The 12,521-nt window shown below is 39.7% G+C and overlaps 1 protein-coding gene across 1 annotated transcript in view; it reads left to right on the top strand.

Moving 5' to 3' along the window:
* Window positions 1-12,521, top strand: part of kcnk9 (potassium channel, subfamily K, member 9) — a 109,139-nt gene that overhangs the window by 71,463 nt on the left and 25,155 nt on the right. The gene's annotated exons all lie outside the window — the stretch shown is intronic.

The raw sequence follows: 12,521 nt of genomic DNA, 5'->3' as shown, positions 1-12,521 counted from the left end.
CCGCTCCACCTGGGAATCAAACCCAGGACCTTCTGTTATAAGTCTTCTGACGCTTGCAACAACACAGTAAACTAGCACATGTTGGCTCAGACTTGAGTGCCGTTGCTGGGTGCATGTTTAAACTTGCCAGCAGTGGATTCACACAGAAAGGACCCTGAAAGGGGTCTTCTGATGCTTGCACCAACACAGTAGACTAGCACCTGTCAGCTCAGACTTGAGTGCCGTCGCTGGGTGCATCTTTAAACCTGCCAGCAGTGGAATCACACAGAAAGGACCTGGACCGCTCCACCTGGGAATCAAACCCAGGACCTTCTGTTATAAGTCTTCTGACGCTTGCAACAACACAGTAGACTAGTACATGTCGGCTCAGACTTGAGTGCAGTCGAGTGCAACCCTTTCATATTTCTCTATTATTTCCTTCTTTATTTCAATAGTGTTGTATTTTGCAGGTGTAATTGCACAAAACAAAGAATAGTTTACTCAGTGAGTTCCTTCTTCTCTCTCACTCACTGTCCCCTCTGTCTGATACACAGTGACACCTACTGGCAGGAGTAATTATACAACAACAAATGTAATAGATTTTTTTTATTTTCTCAGCTCTGCGTTCCCTCTGCACCTAATTTGGGGACATTTTAATATTGAAAACACCGGAAAAACACTGTTCGCTCTTCAAATGTCCGCTCACTGTATGTATATATATATATATATATATATATATATATATATATATATACAGTATATATATATATATATATATATATATATATATATATATATATATATATATATATATACAGTGGGTACGGAAAGTATTCAGACCCCTTTAAATTTTTCACTCTTTGTTTCATTGCAGCCAATTGGTAAGATCAAAAAAGTTCTTTTTTTTTTGCTCATTAATGTACACTCTGCACCCCATCTTGACAGAAAAAAAACAGAAATGTAGATATTTTTGCTAATTTATTAAACAAGAAAAACTGAAATATCACATGGTCATAAGTATTCAGACCCTTTGCTGTGACACTCATATTTAACTCACATGCTGTCCATTTCCTTCTGATCCTCCTTGAGATGGTTCTACTCCTTCATTGGAGTCCAGCTGTGTTTAATTAAACTGATTGGACTTGATTAGGAAAAGCACACACCTGTCTATATAAGACCACACAGCTCACAGTGCATGTCAGAGCACATGAGAATCATGAGGTCTAAGGAACTGCCCAAGGAGCTCAGAGACAGAATTGTGGCAAGGCACAGATCTGGCCAAGGTTACAAAAGAATTTCTGCAGCACTCAAGGTTCCTAAGAGCACAGTGGCCTCCATAATCCTTAAATGGAAGAAATTTGGGACGACCACAACTCTTCCTCGACCTGGCCGTCCAGCCAAACTAAGCAATCGTGGGAGAAGAGCCTTGGTGAGAGAGGTAAAAAAAGAACCCCAAGATCACTGTGGCTGAGCTCCAGAGATGCAGTAGGGAGATGGGAGAAAGTTCCACAAAGTCAACTATCACTGCAGCCCTCCACCAGTCGGGGCTTTATGGCAGTGTGCCGACGGAAGCCTCTCCTCAGTGCAAGACATATGAAAGCCCGCATACAGTTTGCAAAAAAACACATGAAGGACTCCCAGACTATGAGAAAGAAGATTCTATGGTCTGATGAGACGAAGATTGAACTTTTTGGTGTTTCTAAGCGGTATCCAGTGGCCAGTATGAGAGAATTGTACCCAAAACACCAAATTTAACAGCCCTGCTCCCCATTTACACCTGGGACCTTGACACATGACACCAGGGAGGGACAACGACACATTTGGGCACAATTTGGACATGTTCACTGTGGGGTGTACTCACTTATGTTGCCAGCTATTTAGACATTAATGGCGGTGTGTTGAGTTATTTTCAGAAGACAGTAAATCTACACTGCTATACAAGCTGTACACTGACTACTCTAAGTTATATCCAAGTTTCATGTCTATAGTGTTGTCCCATGAAAAGATATAATGAAATATTTGCAGAAATGTGAGGGGTGTACTCACTTTTGTGATACACTGTATATGTATAAATGCAGAACAACATATGAGATGTCCAGTATAGGTCAGATTCAGGACTTTGCGTCAAAGAAGGGCAACAATTAAGAGCAGCAGGTAGGGTGGAACTTGGGTTCAAACCTGCACCTGCTATGTTTTTCTCCTACCTTTTAAAAACATGTTATGTTATGTAAGTAAATATTGGGTCGCACTATTAATCGACTTTTTTATGAACTCGAAGGACAATAAATGCTCTTTTATGTGGTGCACGAGGGTGGCAGATTGTTTTCTGGCAGATGGTGTTATTAGCATCGGTCTCGACCTGCAATCTTCTCTCATCATGACCTGATCGCCACTACTGCCTGCTGGGTGCCGTAAAACAAACCGCAGTATAATAACAGGGCTGTAAAGACTGACAGATATCAGACTTGTACACCTGTCCCAATATTTCTAATCAAAAAGCAAACATGAAGAAATATGTATCAAATGAAAGGGTACCTGTGTACCTGACAGTGTATTTCTGTACCTTTGTCAGTAAAGGAGGCGTGGCTTTTGTACATCTGTACTCTGCTCCGCCCAAATCTGCTAAATGTATTTGGAGCACTTAGCTTTGAAAATGACCTGGGCGGCTAAGTGGGTATCACTGTTGCCTCACAGAAAGAAGGTCCTGGGTTCGATCCCCAGATGGGGCGGTCTAGGTCCGTTCTGTGCGGGGTTTGCATGTTCTCCCCGTGTCTGCATGGGTTTCCTCCGGGTGCTCCGGTTTCCTCCCACAGTCCAAAAACATTTAGCCAGGCTAATTGGAGACACTGAATTGTTCTATAGGTACCCAGCCACTAGGATGCATAAACCAGTGCATCGTAGTGCTGGTTCCAAGCCCAGATAAATAAGGAGGGTTGTGTCAGGAAGGGCATCCGGTGTAAAAACTGTGCCAAATCAATAATGCGGATCACAATCTGCAGGCGACCCCTAACGGGAGCAGCCGAGGAAATAGTAGTATAGTAGTAGTAGCTTTAAAAATGACCTTCTGCTATGCCCACAGACTCTTTAAAAATTGGAAATGTTGTTGGGTAAACAACTTAAACTTTATTTATGGTCAGGTGTCCAAACACTTTTGGGCACTTAGTGTATCAGTAGATAAAGTTCTGACCACAGAACAGTGGGAGTAATGATGTTGATACTTTAAATGTCACATTAGGACTGTTTAAACAAGCTCATTTGATTTAATATAGCGATAGATTAAAAATAATAATAATGACTGGACAGGCTTCAGGTTTTAAATACCATAACAGAAATCTAAAATAATCTTGACATGGCTATTAAATATAATTCATTTACTTAATGAGTGTTACTTGATCTATTGTAATCTTTTTAAAAGGCATTCCTCATCCAAATTTCTCTAATAATTAGTCCGCAACATCCAACACATCCTACATACCCATATACACTATATTGCCAAAAGTATTCACTCACCCATCCAAATCATTGAATTTAGGTGTTCCAATCACTTCTATGGCCACAGGTGTATAAAACCAAGCACCTCGGCATGCAGACTGCTTCTACACACATTAGTGAAAGAACGGGTCGCTCTCAGGAGCTCAGTGAATTCCAGCGTGGTACCATGATGCCACCTGTGCAACAAGTCCAGTCGTGAAATTTCCTCGCTACTAAATATTCCACAGTCAACTGTCAGTGCTACTATAACAAAGTGGAAGCGATTGGGAACGACAGCAACTCAGCCACAAAGTGGTAGGCCACGTAAAATGACAGCGCGGGGTCAGCGGATGCTGAGGAACATAGTGCGCAGAGGTCACCAACTTTCTGCAGAGTCAATCACTACAGACCTCCAAACTTCATGTGGCCTTCAGATGAGCTCAAGAACAGTGTGTAGAGCTTCATGGAATGGGTTTCCATGGCCGAGCAGCTTCATCCGAGCCTTACATCACCAAGCTCAATGCAAAGCGTCAGATGCAGTGGTGTAAAGCACGTCGCCACTGGACTCTAGAGCAGTGGAGACGTGTTCTCTGTAGTGACGAATCACGCTTCTCTGTCTGGAGATCCGATGGACGAGTCTGGGTTTGGCGGTTGCCAGGAGAACGGTACTTGTCTGACTGCATTGTGCCGAGTGTAAAGTTTGGTGGAGGGGGGATTATGGTGTGAGGTTGTTTTTCAGGAGTCGGGCTCGGCCCCTTAGTTCCAGTGAAAGGAACTCTTAATGCTTCAGCATACCAAGAGATTTTGGACAATTTCATGCTCCCAACTTTGTGGGAACAGTTTGGGGATGGCCCCTTCCTGTTCCAACATGACTGCGCACCAGTGCACAAAGCAAGGTCCATAAAGACGTGGATGAGTGAGTTTGGTGTCGAAGAACTTGACTGGCCTTCACAGAGTCCTGACCTTAACCTGATAGAACACCTTTGGAATGAATTAGAGTGGAGACTGTGAGCCAGGCCTTCTCGTCCAACATCAGTGTCTGACCTTACAAATGCGCTTCTGGAAGAACGGTCTAAAATTCCCATAAACACACTCCCAAACCTTGTGGAAAGCCTTCCCAGAACAGTTGAAGCTGTTATAGCTGCAAAAGGGTGGGTTGACATCATATTAAACCCTATGGATTAAGAATGGGAGTCACTCAAGTTCATATGCGTGTGAAGGCAGACGAGCGAATACTTTTGGCGATATAGTGTATGTCTGTGTGGGTGCTCAGCTGGCTGACAGAACCTGCTGATATACTGTAACAGGAAAGACTCACAGTTATATCCAAGATGTAAGTAGATACACTTACCTTGAGTAGGGGAGCTTACTAGCTCCTCAAAAGGGTGAATAGGCATGCCTCTAAGGCCAGGCTTTCAGTTTACTAATCCTAATCTATTCCAACCAAACATCTAACATTTTAAACTAGCAGATATTCACAGTTTACACACATTAGTAAATACAATCACCAAGGATTTAACTTTTATGTTTTTAAGAACTGAGCTCAACACTAAAAACACACATTGCCAACAGTAGTGAAGACCACACCAAACCAACTGTGCCCCCATGCTTTTAACTTCTTCTCCTTGTAGTATTCAAGGAGTATTATTAGCCCATTTGCCCCCTAGAGGCTGGGAAAGACTTTACAACATATCATAACTAGTAGAGGCCTAAAGCTGTCCGTGCTTCGAACCTGCTCCTGGCCATCAAAAAGCGCTGACAACAGGCACACAAGTATAAGAACTGGACAATGATAAAAGGTTGTCTAGCCTGGCAAATCCTGTTCTGGGACGGCACCAGGAGGCACTGTAGTAAATTAAGAAAAATGAAGGACGTGCTGGTAAAGTCCATGTCAGATGGGTAAAGATAGATAGATAGATACAGTAGATAGATAGATAGATAGATAGATAGATAGATAGATAGATAGATAGATAGATAGATAGATAGATAGATAGATAGATAGATAGATAGATAGATAGATAGATAGATAGATAGATAGATAGATACATAGACAAAAAGACAGAGAGACAGAAAGATAAATAGATAGACAGACAGACGGAGAGATAAACAGATAGATAGACAGACAGGCAGGACAACAGACAGACATATAAATATATACATAGACAAAAAGACAGAGAAACAGACAGATGAACAAATAGATAGATATATAGATAGATAGATAGATAGATAGATAGATAGATAGACAGACAGACAGACATATATACAGACAGATAGACAGATATATGGATAGATAGACCAGATAGATAGATAAACAGACAGACAGAAAGAAAGACAGACAGACAGACAGAAAGAAAGACAGACAGACAGAAAGATAGATAGATAGATAGATAAAAAAAACACAGACAGACAGACAGACAGAGACAGATATGTAGATAGATAGATAGATAGATAGATAGATAGATAGATAGATAGATAGATAGACAAAAAGACAGATAGACAGACAGACAGATATATAGATAGACCAGATAGATAGATAGATAGATAGATAGATAGATAGATAGATAGATAGATAGATAGATAGATAGATAGATAGATAGATAGATAGACAAAAAGACAGACAGACAGATAGACAGACAGACAGATATATAGATAGACCAGATAGATAGATAGATAGATAGATAGATAGATAGATAGATAGATAGATAGATAGACAGACAGACAGACAGACAGACAGACAGACAGACAGACAGACAGACAGACAGACAGATAGTAGTAGTAGTAGAACTTTATAGATAGATAGATAGATAGATAGATAGATAGATAGATAGATAGATGATAGATAGATAGATAGATAGATAGATAGATAGATAGATAGATAGATAGATAGTAGTAGTAGTAGAACTTTATAGATAGATAGATAGATAGATAGATAGATAGATAGATAGATAGATAGATAGATAGATAGATAGGTAGATGATAGATAGATAGATAGATAGATAGATAGATAGATAGATAGATAGATAGATAGATGATAGATAGATAGATAGATAGATAGATAGATAGATAGATAGATAGATAGATAGATAGATAGTAGTAGAACTTTATAGATAGATAGATAGATAGATAGATAGATAGATAGATAGATAGATAGATAGGTAGATGATAGATAGATAGATCGATCCATAGATAGATAGATAGGTAGATGATAGATAGATAGATAGATAGATAGATAGATAGATAGATAGATAGATAGATAGATAGATAGATAGATAGATAGATAGATAGACAAAAAGACAGACAGACAGATAGACAGACAGACAGACAGATATATAGATAGACCAGATAGATAGATAGATAGATAGATAGATAGATAGATAGATAGATAGATAGATGATAGATAGATAGATAGATAGATAGATAGATAGATAGATGATAGATAGATAGATAGATAGATAGATAGATAGATAGATAGATAGATAGATAGATAGGTAGATGATAGATGGATAGATAGATAGATAGATAGATAGATAGATAGATAGATAGATAGATAGATAGAAAGAGAGTAGTAGTAGTAGAACTTTATAGATAGATAGATAGATAGATAGATAGATAGATAGATAGATAGATAGATAGATAGATAGATAGATAGATAGAAAGAGAGTAGTAGTAGTAGAACTTTATAGATAGATAGATAGATAAATAGATAGATAGATAGATAGATAGATAGATAGATAGACAGACAGACAGACAGATAGATGATAGATAGATAGATAGATAGATAGATAGATAGATGATAAATAGATAGATAGATAGATAGATAGATAGATAGATAGATAGATAGATAGATAGATAGATAGATTGATACATACATAGACAAAACGACAGAGAGACAGACTGATAAATAGATAAACAGACAGATAGATGACAGATAGATAGATAGACAGACAGATAGATAGACACAAAGACAGACAGATAGATAGATAGATAGATAGATAGATAGATAGATAGATAGATAGATAGACACAAAGACAGACATATATATAGATAGACCAGATAGATAGATAGATAGATAGATAGATAGATAGATAGATAGATAGATAGATGATAGATAGATAGATAGATAGATAGATAGATAGATAGATAGATAGATAGATGATAGATAGATAGATAGATAGATAGATAGATAGATAGATAGATAGATAGATAGGTAGATGATAGATGGATAGATAGATAGATAGATAGATAGATAGATAGATAGATAGATAGATAGATAGATAGATAGATAGATAGATAGATAGATAGAAAGAGAGTAGTAGTAGTAGAACTTTATAGATAGATAGATAGATAAATAGATAGATAGATAGATAGATAGATAGATAGATAGATAGATAGATAGATAGATAGATAGATAGACAGACAGACAGACAGATAGATGATAGATAGATAGATAGATAGATAGATAGATAGATAGATAGATAGATAGATAGATAGATAGATAGATAGATAGATGATAAATAGATAGATAGATAGATAGATAGATAGATAGATAGATAGATAGATAGATAGATAGATAGATAGATAGACAGAGAGACAGATAAACAGAGAGATGGACAGACAGACAGATAATGTCCTAATGTTTTGGCTCATCAGTGTATCACCAAGATAAAAAAGTAATAAAATCTAAATGTTTAGCAACAACAACCACATCCAAACACTTCTGCTAACTTAAGATCAGTGTTTTTTATTGTGGTGAAGGAATTTTAGTGCACTCTTTTTTTTTACCATAATTGCTTCATCCCAGCCACAGTGGATGGTTTTCAAAGACTAAATGACCATTAAAGATCCTGTTACAAGATCTAAATGGGGGTTCAGATCAGGACTTTGTGTAGGCCACTCCAAAATCTCAATTTGCCATTTTAAAATAGACCTGTTGCATAAGCCAGCCGTGCTAGAGCTTGAAGTATATTATTAAAAAAAGATGAAAATACTTTGTTTTTCTTCAGCGCGTGTCAGTTGATTCAGGTTAATGCATTTGCAGATGATAATGGGAGCCGTCTATCATCGTTTTTTAATTACAGCTCTCTTATGTGTACCAGATTCCAGTAATGTAACTTCACTTTTCATCTCTCACTCATTCTCATCGAGATGCCGGAGCTGGTGGCATTATGGGTGATGTGCTGGAGGTGTAATTGGAGGTGGATTAGCAGGTGAAATGGATGGCAGCGAGGCGGCTGTACCCAGCGTTTCTACTGTAATTAACCTGTCTGGTAGAGCGTGCTTTATGGAGATGGCATCAGAAGAGCTGGCAGGCTTTAGACCAAATCGCTCTAAAGATTATTCATTTCTTTTTCATATGTTTATTCTTTCTTTAGCAACAGATGTACAGTTCTGATACAGACAGAAAAATCCAAAAAACATCCTTGGGTGATGGAGTGGGCAGCACGGTGGCTCGGCAAGGTCCTGGGTTCCATTTCCATGTGGGTCCATGCAGTCAGGTTAATTGGAGACACTGAATTGCCCTATAAGTGAATGTGTGTGTGTGTATGTGTGTCTGCCCTGCGATGGACTGGCACCCCATCCAGGGTGTTACTGTGTGCCTTTCGCCCATTGAAAAGCTGGGATAGGCTCCAGCACCACCCTTGCAACCCTGGTTGGATGAGCGGCTAAGAAAGTGAGTGAGTGATTGATACAGTGGTAGATCATGCTAGCTCACTACTACTGGGATCCAGGATTAAAACTTACAGCGGTGCTACCGTACGGTTTGGCATCTACATACAGACATGATTGGCTATGTATGAGAGGGAAGTGGCCAAGTTCCTGCAATATTATTGTATCATGCCCAATTATTTTGGGAAAACTGGACCCATTGAAAGATAAAGCAATGGTCCAACATTAAAATAAGTCAATGTATCACTCGTGCCCTCTATGCCGACCAAATGGCAACACAGAAGGACACGACTCTAAATGTGGCTCACTGCCATACTACTTCATGAGTTGAGCCAATGATTTTGGAGAAACTAGACTCATCGAAAGATAAAGTGATGGTCAAACATTAAAATGTACCACTGCTCTGATGATGTAAACAGTGAAATATAAATAATAAATGCACCAGACTTGTAGTTTGTAATAGTCAAGACCAATAATTAGAATAAAAACACTGTATTTAACCTGTCTGAACAAAAGTATTGGGATATCCCTCTTAATTGTTCAGATAGAGTTCAGATATTTTAAACACACCATTCCTATCAGATGAATAAAATCATTCATTCATTCATTTATATTTTACCACCGCTATCCTATTAGGGGCCGCGGTGGGTCAGATTCACTGGACAAAAGGCAGGAAACACCCTGGTCACATGGTACACACACACACACACACACACTTATACCTAGTGGCACTTTATTATCTCCAACTAATCTGACTGCATGTCTTTGTACTGTGGGAGGAAACCCACACAGACACGGAAAGAACATGCAAACTCCACACAGAAAGGACCCTAATTGCTCCATCTAAGAATCGAACCCAGGACCTTCGTGCTGTGAGGTGGCAGTGCTACCCACCGAGCCACCGTGTCGCCTCTTCATAAAATCATTCATTTATTCATACATTCATTGTCTGTTTTACCACCGCTTTATCCTATTAATGGTCGCGGTGGGTACAATTCACCTAATGGTGATCTAATGGTGGCCAGTTGCAGCTTATCTTATTGCCCAACCACCCCCAGCACCCCCACCCATATGCAGCTGATTGCTTCTTTTTACCTGCCTGGGGCAGGGTCTCACCGAGCACAGGATCATGTGCAAAAAAACGCGCACTGCCATCCATGATCAGCCACCCACCTGTAGAAGCCTAGACTAGTCAGTAGAGGTCACAACTGTCCAACATTGAGGAACCCTGTTCAGCCTTTGTCCCTCCCCCTACAGGCCAATCATGCTGCTGTGTAGGCACCCGGCCGGTTGATAGCACAGCAATTAGTTTACTGGGTTTAAACCAGAGGCTTCTATAAATCAACATTTTGAAAGACTTACATGACCAATTTAGCAACCTAGACCTCATACAGGAGGATTAAATGCTAAACTCCTGTGAACCGACAGGCTATGAAGTAGAATTTTTTTTTATAATATAGTGATTTCACAGCATATAAAACTTTCATGCTCCAGTTAATATCGCTCTTCTCCAGCCCTACAGGGTCTGTTTAACAGTTTGGCCTTTACTCAGCCACAGTGTCCAGACCTAATATGACCCGCACACATGTAACAACAGGCCGGTTTAAAGCTCTTTCATTTTGGGCCTTTAATGACAAATTAACTCTAAACCATCGTTGTTCTTCCTAAATATGTACATGACCTTCCTCTGAGCATTTCTGGACTTTTCGGTCGATAAACAAACAAGATTAAAACGGTCTGGTCATAATTAGTCCTGCGGGGTCAGACTGAAACGAGATGAAAGCTCTGAAGAAACCTTTGTGGGATTTAGGCTTCAAGGTTGGTACAAATTGCTTCGCTGGGATCAAACGCTCGAATTTTAAAGGTAGAGCCAGAAGAAGCGCTACGTTTCTAGCATGCTAAGCATACTAAATTAGCATGTCTGTCGGATGCACTAGCATCGGCGGATACAGTGTGGGTCACACTCTGGAAATGTGCTGTGTAAACAGTGTCCGCTCGTCCTGACCGCAGAGTTAAGAACGATGCTGGCTGAGTGATTATTAAATCGATTCTAAAAGAACTGGCAGCAATGATCACAAAATGAATGGGCACTCAGGTGGCGCAGCAGTAAAACACACACTAGCACACCAGAACTGACATCTTGAACTGGTGTGTTCGAATCTCAGCTCTGCTACCGGCAGGCTGGGCGCCAAAACAGACAATGACTGGCTCGTCTGTAGGTTGGATGCCGAAAGGAATATATTATAACTGATACAACTACGACATCTGCTGGCTGATCGATGGTGCTGCACAGAGATGAGGGCTAACAGAGATCAGTGCGTGAAATGAACTTACGTCATGCGGGTAAAAAGAAGCGGTTGGCTACTGCACACGTGTCGGAGGGGGCGTGTTTTAGTCATGGTCAGTAGTGTTCAGTATCAGTAGAAAAGAAACAAAATGCACTTGGGTAATTTAATACAACTAGAATGGGAGAAAAATTGGGAAAAATGTGTATGTCTGGAAATTTGTGCCTGTTTAGTCAAAAGATGACAACATTTGTATGGCTGGGCACGGATGATGACGATACGGTTCATTCTAGAGCTGTTGGGTGGGGCTCAGGACACTGGAGTTTCTTTAAACAGAGCTTTTCATGTATTTATAGAGGTTGCTCATGCTGGAACAGGAAAGGACCTTCCCTAAACTGTTGCTGCAAAGTTTAAAGCATATAGTTTTCTTTATATAATTGATTTATTACACCTGTTAGTAACTGTTATGGCTAAAACACATGATATGGAGTTGGTTCCTTCTTTGCTGTCATGACAGTCTTCTGTCAAGATGCCTCCACAAAAAAAAAAGTAAGATCAGGCTTAGATGATGGTAAAGATGGCCTGACTTGCAGTTGACATTCCATTTCATCCCAAAGATGTTCAACAGGGTTGAAGAGAGGGCTTTGAGCAGGTCACTTGAGGTTCTTCTAGAAGTTTATAAGTATATAATTGATTTTATTCACCTGTTAGAAATGGTTTAGAATGTGATTAAAATAGCTGAACTCAGTAATGAGAAGTGGTGCAGAGACCTCGGTCACACAGTGTATTGCATATAATGATAGAGTTTGATTTTCAGTGATTACAGTGAAGAACGATCACTTCAGACGTTATTAACGGCGTTTCTGAATCAATCCATCGCCCGCTCAGAGCTCTATAAATCAATTTATATCTGCAGAGAGATTTCACTTTAGAGACTTTTAATTACTGCAGGTTGCCTGGAACTCAATATTAATTACCGAGGCCGTAACGAGAGCGGGACGGATAAAGAGGAGAAGGAACAAAGATGAAACTACTGTCTTGGGCATTACATGTATACGATTTAAAAGCTGCTGCCTCAGTAGAGAGGATTCTGATAAAACATTAAACTCATGAGGCAGA

Source organism: Trichomycterus rosablanca, chromosome 1, assembly GCF_030014385.1.
Source record: "Trichomycterus rosablanca isolate fTriRos1 chromosome 1, fTriRos1.hap1, whole genome shotgun sequence".
Lineage (NCBI taxonomy): Eukaryota > Metazoa > Chordata > Actinopteri > Siluriformes > Trichomycteridae > Trichomycterus > Trichomycterus rosablanca.
The sequence above is the reverse complement of the archived record's forward strand: the minus strand, read 5'-3'. Positions and strand labels throughout refer to the sequence as shown.